The following is a 9,021-nucleotide window of genomic DNA, read 5'->3' on the forward strand; positions in this document are numbered from 1 at the left end:
TAGCATATAGTTGAAGCTCTCTTTTTAATCCAATCTGACAATCTCTGTCTTTTGATTGACATATTTAGCTAATTTATGTTTAGTGTAATTATTTAATATGACTGGTTTTATACTTGCAATTTTGCTCATGCTTTTCATATGTCTTGTGTCTCTTTGTTCCTCTTTATCCCCCTTATTGTCTTCCTTATGTTAGCCAGTATCAGACCATTGTACTTCTTTTGTGAAACTTTTAGTTAATGCTGATTGTTATTTGTATATGTTTATGTGTGTATAAGTGTTCTAGGTATTAATGTATGTGACCTTACCTTATCAAAATCTATTTTAGTTTAATACTGATTTATTTCCAGTAAATATAGTATATTTATTTCAATATACAGCTGGCCCTTGAACAACATGGGTTTGAACAGGCAGAAAATGCAGTATTATGGTGAATAAAAGTACTATAAACAGAGGGCTGGCTTTTCGTACATGCAAGTTCTTCAGGGTCAATTATGGGACTTGAGTGTGTGTAGATTTTGGTATATGAAGGGGATCCTAGAACCAGTCTTCCTGAGTGCACTGAAGGATGAATACAGTTCCATGAATTTTTCTCACTTTCATGCTATTACTGTCATATATTATATGTATTCATGTCATAAATTAGATGTTATAGTAGAGTTATTGTTTTATGCAATCTTGCAGTCTTATAAAAATATTAAGAAAAAAATAGAATATACACATACACAGTTTAAAAAAAATCTGTCCACATGTTTACCATTTCTGGTGCTCTTTTAAGTTACCATTTGGGGTCATTTTGTTTCAACCTGAAGTTCTTCCTTTCATATTACTTGTAGGAAAGACAAGCAAATTTTCTCAGATCTTGTTGATCTCAGGGGATCTTTATTTCACTTTCACTTCTGAAGGATAGTTTCACTTGATATAAAATTTTTGGCTGACAATTCAGCATTTTGAATATGCTATTTGGCTATCTTCTGACTTCTGTCATTTCTGGTAAGTCCGTTAATTGCATTGTTTCCTGATTTGATGCATCATTTTTCTATTACTGCTTTCAAGATTTTCTCTTTGTTTTTCAACAGTTTGACTATGATATATCTGTGTTTATCTTTTTTGAGATTCATTGAGCTTCCAGGGTTTGTAGGTCAATGTTTTTCAGCAAACTGAGGAATTTCTTGAACATTATTTCCTCAAATCTATATATTTTCAGATCTTTTTTTATCTCTCTTCTCTCTTGAACTTTAATTATGCGTATTTTTAAAAATAGTTTATTTTATTTTATTTTGAGTCAGAGTCTCACTCTGCCCATGCTGAAGTGCAGTGGTATGATCATGGCTACCATAGCCTTGACCTACTTGGCTTACATGATCCTTTCACCTCAGCCTTCCAAGTAGCTGGGACTATAGACATGTGCCAACTTACTTGGTTAATTTTTTTTTTTTTAATTGTAGAGACAAGGTCTTGCCATGTTGTCCTAGGTTTCAAACTCCTAGGCTGGGGCAATTCTCTACCCTCAACCTCCTAAAGTGCTGGGATTACAGGCATGAATCACCATGCCCAGCCCATTATGCGTATGTTTTAATGCTTGAAATTTTCCCAAAGATTTCTGACACTGTTTGTTTTTCTTATTTCTTTAGATTGGATGAGTTCCTATTTATCTACTTTCAAGTTCACTTATTCTTTTTTCTGTCATCTCAGATCTGCTATTAAACTCATCTAGTGAATTTTAAATTTTTGTCATTGTATTTTCCTTAAATTTCCATTTGTTTCTTTTTTATAGCTTCTATGTGAGAGTCCTCAATTGTTGGTTTATTGCCATCATATTTTTCTTTAGTTCTGTGAACATATTTATAATAGTTGCGTTGAAGTATTTATCTGATAATTCCAGAATCTGGGCTCATTCAGGGTTACTGTCTATTGATTTTTTTTTCTTTTATGTATAGGTCACATCATCCTGTTAGTTTTTTATGTCTAGCAACTTTTGGTTAAAAAGTAGATATTTTAGACAACATATCATAACTACACTGAGTTTTGACTTTTTGGGAGGTAGAGTGGTTGTTGGTTATTTTTAGTAATATTCCTGGACTTAAATGCTAAATGTATCTCTCTCATATGGCTCATTGGCTGATCTCTTTTTTAGTGTTTCCATGCCTTTTTTCTTTTTCTTTTTTTTTTTTTTTGAGTCAGAGTCTCACTCTGTCACCCAGACTGGAGTGCAGTGGCCGCTTCCGGCCACCACAGCCTCGACCTGCTGGACTCCGGCGATCCTTCCGCCTCAGCCTTCCGAGTAGCTGGAACTACAGGCGCACGCTACCATGCCCGGCTGATTTTTGATTTACTGTAGAGATGAGTTCTTGCCAAGTTGCTCAGGCGGGTCTTGAACCTGCAGGCTCAGGCAATCCATTCACCTCAGCCTCCCACAGGCGTGGGATTACAGGCTGAACGACCGGGCCCGGCTGCTTTTTTTTCTTAGTTTTAACTTTTATTTTAATAATGCGTGGTACAATTCAGGGTTAGGTATATAAATGATCATCATACAGATAAAGTTTGGGCTACCCCTTTGTCACCTCTTCTTCTGAGATTGGGTACCCTTGTTGATGTTTTGTGCCCCCCCCCTCCTTCCTTGGCAGTGTCCCACCACTGCCAATCCCTTTCTTACAGTGTTATGATAAATACTCAGGGTCCCCTTATGCCTTTGTTTTTTCATCTGGCTTCCTAACTGTCAACACTGTGCATAATTGAGTTGAGTGACCAGTTGCTGATTTGGTAAAGTTGTGTCCAAACACCTCAAACCTTCCATATATAAGGAAGATGGTTCCATACAAGGCTTCCATCTTATACCGAGCAATCTTGAGTCAACTGGGAACTCTTTCACATTTGCAGTCAGTTTTCTTCTTCCTTTTTTTTTTTTTTTTCTGAGTCTGAATCTCACTCTGTCACCCTGGCTTGAGTGCTATCCCATGCTCACGGCCACCACAGCCTTGATCTGCTGGGCTCAGGTGATCCTTCTGCTTCAGCCTTCCAAGTAGCTGGAACTACAGGCACGTTCCACCATGCCTGGCTAATTTTTAAAAAGTTTATTGTAGAGATGAGGTCTCATCATTTTGCCCAAGGTGGTCTCAAACCTGTGGGTTCAGGCAATCCTCTCACTTCTGCCTCCCAAAGTGCTGGGTTTACAGGCGTGAGCCACTGTGCCCAGCTTGCAGCCAGTTTTCAACTACCCCTTTGCTTGTACTTTTTTGGCAGCCTTTCAAATTTCTCCATTCATGGACAGTATCCTGTGAGGAGAATCTCTGAGGAGTTTGTCTCAGTCCATCTACAGTTCTCTTAATTCCAGGATATTCCCATTAAATTTTCTGATTAGTCAACCACTCACCCCAGCTAAGACTATAACCTTGGTCTAGCAAAGCTGTAGGTTCTTCTTTGTTCATTCCCATCTCTAATCATCACTTTTAGCTAGAAAAGCTGTAATCTTTTTGTCCCCTACTCTAAATGACATCCAACCCTCTCTGGCAGCAAAGCTTCTGGTTTTCACGGACTGCCCCAGCTGGTAATGTTGCATTCTTGTCAAACAAGCTAGTCACAAAAAGACCGTACACTACATGACTCTGATCATATAGAAGTCCAGAATAGAGAAATCTATAGAGACAGAAAGTAGATTTGTGGTTGCTTAAGGCTGTGGGGAGGTTGGGGTGTAGATGGGTGGGTATGAAGGTGACAGCTAAAAGGTACAGGGTTTCGTCTTGAAGTGAGAAGAATATTTCAAAATTGACTTTGGTGATGATTGCATATATCTGTGAATATACTAAAAACGATTTAACTGTACACTTTAAATGTGTGAGTTATATGGCATGCAAATTATATACATATATACACACACACACATACATATATATGTGTGTATGTATATATACATACACATATGTGTGTATGTATATATATATATATATATATATATATATTTATTTTGAGACAGGGTTCACTTTGTCACCCAGACTGGAGTATAGTGGCATGATCACAGCTCACTGCAGTCTCAATCTCTGTTCAATCTCTGTTCAAGCAATCCTCCTGCCTCAGCCTCCCCCTCAACCTCCTGAGTAGCTGGGACTACAGGTGCACACCACCACACTCAACTAATTTTTGCATTTTTTGTAGAGGTAGAGTCTTGCTTTGTTGCCCAGGCTTGTCTCTAACTCCTGACCTCAAGCAATTCTCTTGCCTCAGTCTCCCTTATGTCTGGGATTACAGACATAAGCTACTGTGCTTGGCCAAATTTTTTTTTAAAGAAAAAGAACATAGAGTTGTGACCAAAAGTTCTACAAGACAAAAATAGCATAATCAGGCCAGACGCAGTGGCTTACACTTGTCATCTCAGCGTAAGCCACTGAGATGGGAGGCTGAGGTTGGAGGATTGCTAGCACAGGAGATTGAGGCAGCAGTGAGCCATGTTTGCTCCATTGTACTCCAGCCTGGGTGACAGAGTGATACTGACTCAAACAACAACAACAACAATGACAACAACAAAAATAGCATAATCAGATAAAAGACTCCAATCAGGCAGTGATGAAATTTGTGGAATCTGAAATGGTCTGTAAGAAATTAACTTCAAACTGAATGAAAGTATAAAATTCTATTAACAGAAATCAGGTGCTCAACTTAAAAGATAATATGAAGGCCGGGTGTGGTGGCTCACGCCTATAATTCCAGCACTTTGGGAAACTGAGGTAAAAGGATTCCCTGAGCCCATGGGTTCAAGACCAGCCTGGGCAATTGGCGAAACCTCATCTCTACAATAAATCAAGAAAAATTAACTGGGTGTGATGGCACATGCCTGTAGTTCCAGCTACTTGGAAGCCTGAGGTGGAAGGATTGCCTGAGCCCAGCAGGTGGAGGCTGTGGTGGCCATTAGCCTGCCACTGCACTCCAGCCTGGGCAACAGAGTGAGACTCCAACTCAAAAAACTAAAAAAGATAATATGAATAAATGAATTATGGAATGTATAAATACTAAGGAGGCATAGGTTACCAAACTACATTCTAGCTCTACGGTATGGACTTGGAATCTCTTATTTGATACAATGACCTTTAAAAACAGTTCATTCTAACCATGTGACTCAGATAAGAACATCCTGGGCTAGCATAACTCTTGATCTCATGCGTCTGTCTTAAATCTCTCACTAATAAGTAACCATATCTTGGTCTGTCATCTCCAATCCCAGGAATCTCCTCCACTTTTCACGACAAATCTGTTTCATTAATGAAATGACCTTCCATACAGGGAAGATAAAAATATAAGCATAGAGATAATAGAATATAATGTGACACCGTTGTATTAAAGTCAAAAGAGTCTAGGAGGTTATGATTTGAAAATGCCTTAAACATCTTATACACTTTAAGCAGAAAGGTATAAGAGAATTTTATGAAACATCCAAATGTTTAAGACAACTTGACATTTTTATTTGTAAAGTTATTACACTTGTGTTTTTAAGTTTACTTGCAGTACTTAAAAAGAAAATATTTCAACTAAACTGTTTACCATATTCAGCGAATTTAATTAACAGAGCTTATACAGTTGATTATGTCATGGGATTTTGGTCTGTTCAATTTGAATTAATCAAACATTGACCGGTCAGACATCTCTAATGCCAACACTTTGGGAGCCTGAAGTGGGAGAATCGCTTGAGCCCAGGACTTCCAGACTAGCTTGGGCAACAAAGTGAGACCTCGTCTCTACAAACAATACAGAAATTAGCTGCGTGTGGTGGCATAAGCCTATAGTCCCAGTTACTTTGGGGGCTGAGGTGGAAGGATTGTCTGAGCCCAGGATGTCAAGGCTACAGTGAGCCATGATTGTGCCACTGTGCTCCAGCCTGGGCAACAAATTGAGACTCCAGCTCAAAAAAAAAAAAAAAAAGACCAAAGAAGAAATGAAAATAATTGTATACAGATTTTTACATATAATTTTTATATATCATCACATATAACAAGTGAGACTAAGACATTCAGAAAAGTGGGATTTGGCCAAGGTAATTATCAGGCCAAATTAGAATTTTTTTCTTTCAATGGCAGAAACCCAAAAGAGCAGCCTTGGGCATTGTCACCAACATTTTTCACCTTTGGAAGAGTCAGGAATCAGAGTAGTACGAGCCTGGGCTCTGGAGACAGAAGGCCTTGACCTTGGGCAAGTCAGCTAGTTTCTCTGTACCTCATCGTCTACATCTGTAAAATGAAAGTGGTAATGATCCCTGCCTCTTGAGATTATTGTGATGATCAAATGGACCAAGGCTATTTAGTAAAATGCCTATCTTATAAACAGTCAATGCAAAGTAAGGACTAGTTGTTATTAGTAAAGAAAACAAAATCATGCATTAGTAAATGTTTGAAGAATTGTTACTATTATCATACATGTGAATTTGTGTGGCTCTTTTATTTGTCTTATGAAAACTTTATATTAACTATGACTTTGAATTCTCAAAGGGATGAAAGGGAATACATTGGAATCTTGTTTTGCTGGTTTTTTTTTTTTTTTTTGAGTTGGAGTCTCACTCTGTAGCCCAGGCTGGAGTGCAGTGGCACGCTCATGGCCACCCCATCCTCGACCTGCTGGGCTCAGGTGATCCTTCCACCTCAGCCTTCCAAGTAGCTGGAACTACAGGTGCTTGCTACCATGCCTAGCTAATTTTTATTTATTGTAGAGATGAGAGCTCGCCAATTTGCCCAGGTTGGTCTCGAACCCCTGAGCTCAGGCATTCCTCTCGCCTTGGCCTCTCAAAATGCCAGGATTATAGGCTTGAGCCACTGTGCTCGGGCTTACATTGGAATCTTAAGGGACTTAACTAAAGTATTGATAAACAACAGAGTATCTGCTTACAGAGGAAGTTAAGGCAGGGGAAGGATGCTCAAATGATACCTTTTCATTGAGAATAGCACCATCCCAGATGTTTTAGTTATTGCATGCCCTATGATTTAACGTCCTGTCATGCTATCATCTTTATGGTCTGAAATTTGAGGCAGCACTAATGTGGAGTTCTCAAATCCTTGCTATGCCACTTTCTAGCTATGTGACTTTGTGGATTGGATTGCATTTCCCCAAAAAGAGATCTTGAAATCTTAATCCTCACAGAGGTTGAATTGTATTTCCCCTAAAAGAGATGTCTAAATCCTAATCCTCGGTTCCTCAGAATGTGGCCTTATTTGAAGATATGGTGGATGTAATTGGTTAAGATGAAGTCATACCAGAGTAGGTTGGTCTCCAAATTCAGTAAGACTGATATCCTTATAAGAAGCTGATCTGTTCTACTGTTTATCCACTTCTCACTACTGTGCTTGACTAGTTTTTTTTTTTTTTTAAGATGTGGGATGCAATTGAGGATTAGGTAAACAGGTGGTTGTCATACAGGCAAAGTTTGGGCCCCCCTTTAGTCCCCACTTTCCTGGTTCGAGATCAGGCACCCTTATTGACGTTATGTGCCCCCCTCCCTTCTTCTCCTGGACTAGACTTAAAAAAAAAAAAAAAAAGATGATCATGTGAAGACATAGAGACACCCAGCGGAAAAGCTATGAGAAGATTCTAGGTTGGAAGAAGAAGGATTGGAAGGATGCATCAACAAGCCAGGGAACACCCGGGGTTACCAGGTGCTAGAAAGAGGCAAAGGATTCCCTGACAGGTTTCAAAGGAAGCATGGCCCTGCTGACACCTTGCTTTTGGATTTCCAGCACCCGGAACTTTTAGACAATACATTTCTGTTGATTTAAGCCACCTAGTTTGTGGCACAGTGTTATAGCAACCCTAGGAAACTCATACAGTGACCTTGTTCAATTTAGTTAATCCATTGTGCCTCAGTTTTCTCATGTTTAAAATTGGAATAACAATTTTACATATCTCATAGGGCTGAAGGATTATATGAGGTAACCAATATAAGCAACGAATATATTGGCTACTTTTCTAAAACTGGGTGTTTAATGATTGTTGGCTTATACATATCCTGACATGAAGGTGAAAATATGCTCCTGGGTACCAACTCAATGCCCACAGCTCTCTCTCTCTCTTTTTTTTTTTTTTTGAGTCAAAGTCTCACTCTGTTGCCTAGGCTGGAGTGCAGTGGCACACTCACGGCCACCACTGTCTCAACCTACTGATCCTTCTGCCTCAACCTTCCAAATAGCTAGAACCACAGGTGAGTGACACCACACCTGGCTAATTATTTTGATTTATTGTAGAGAAGAGGTCTCACTAAGTTGCCCAAGTTCGTCTTGAACCCCTGGACTCAGGCAATCCTCTCGCCTCCACCTCCCAAAGTTCTGGGATTACAGGCATGAGCCACCGTGCCTGGTACCATTGATATTTAAACCAGATAAGACCACCTGGTTTGTGACATCAAATCACAGTGAGGATAGTACCAATTTTTCCAGCTTGACCCCACCAACTCTGGACTGGGTATATAGGCCAGTGTGCCCAGTTATCCTCTTCGAATAATGTAACCTTGACTTTGATGCAATTTGAACTTTTGGACTCCTCTTGTCATTTAATGTTTAGTAAAACCCCCCAGTTTATTAAAAGCCTAGCAAAATCCATCAGTTTATGAAAGGCCTTGAATAGTATTTGCAGTATATTAATCACTTTATCAAATGAGTGTTTGAAAATACCTTGTGGGAGTCATTTAGCTGATACCTTTTTATTTTGAAACAGAAACCAAGTTTGCAGCTTAGGGATGCCAATACCTATGTGTGTACCGTTCTGTTCTTTAAATATCAATAGATACACATATTGCAGTCAAAATGAGAAAAATTGACGTAGGATTTATTTTTTCCCCAAGGAAAATGAAATGCAAATAAATGATCCATTAGCACGCAGATTAGTGCTTCTGATTCATGCAGTGTTTCCACCTGCTTAGATATTGTGCTCTCTGAGACGAATCATTCAGAAATCTGATAGATTTCCTTCCCTTCCCCCAACCTTTAAGAATGTTTGGACATCAGCCGGGCTCGGTGGCTCAGCCTGTAATCCCGCGCCTTTGGGAGGCTGAGG

The sequence above is a fragment of the Carlito syrichta genome, unplaced genomic scaffold, assembly GCF_000164805.1.
Source record: "Carlito syrichta isolate Samal-C Ts95f unplaced genomic scaffold, Tarsius_syrichta-2.0.1 Scaffold305228, whole genome shotgun sequence".
In the NCBI taxonomy this organism is placed as follows: domain Eukaryota; kingdom Metazoa; phylum Chordata; class Mammalia; order Primates; family Tarsiidae; genus Carlito; species Carlito syrichta.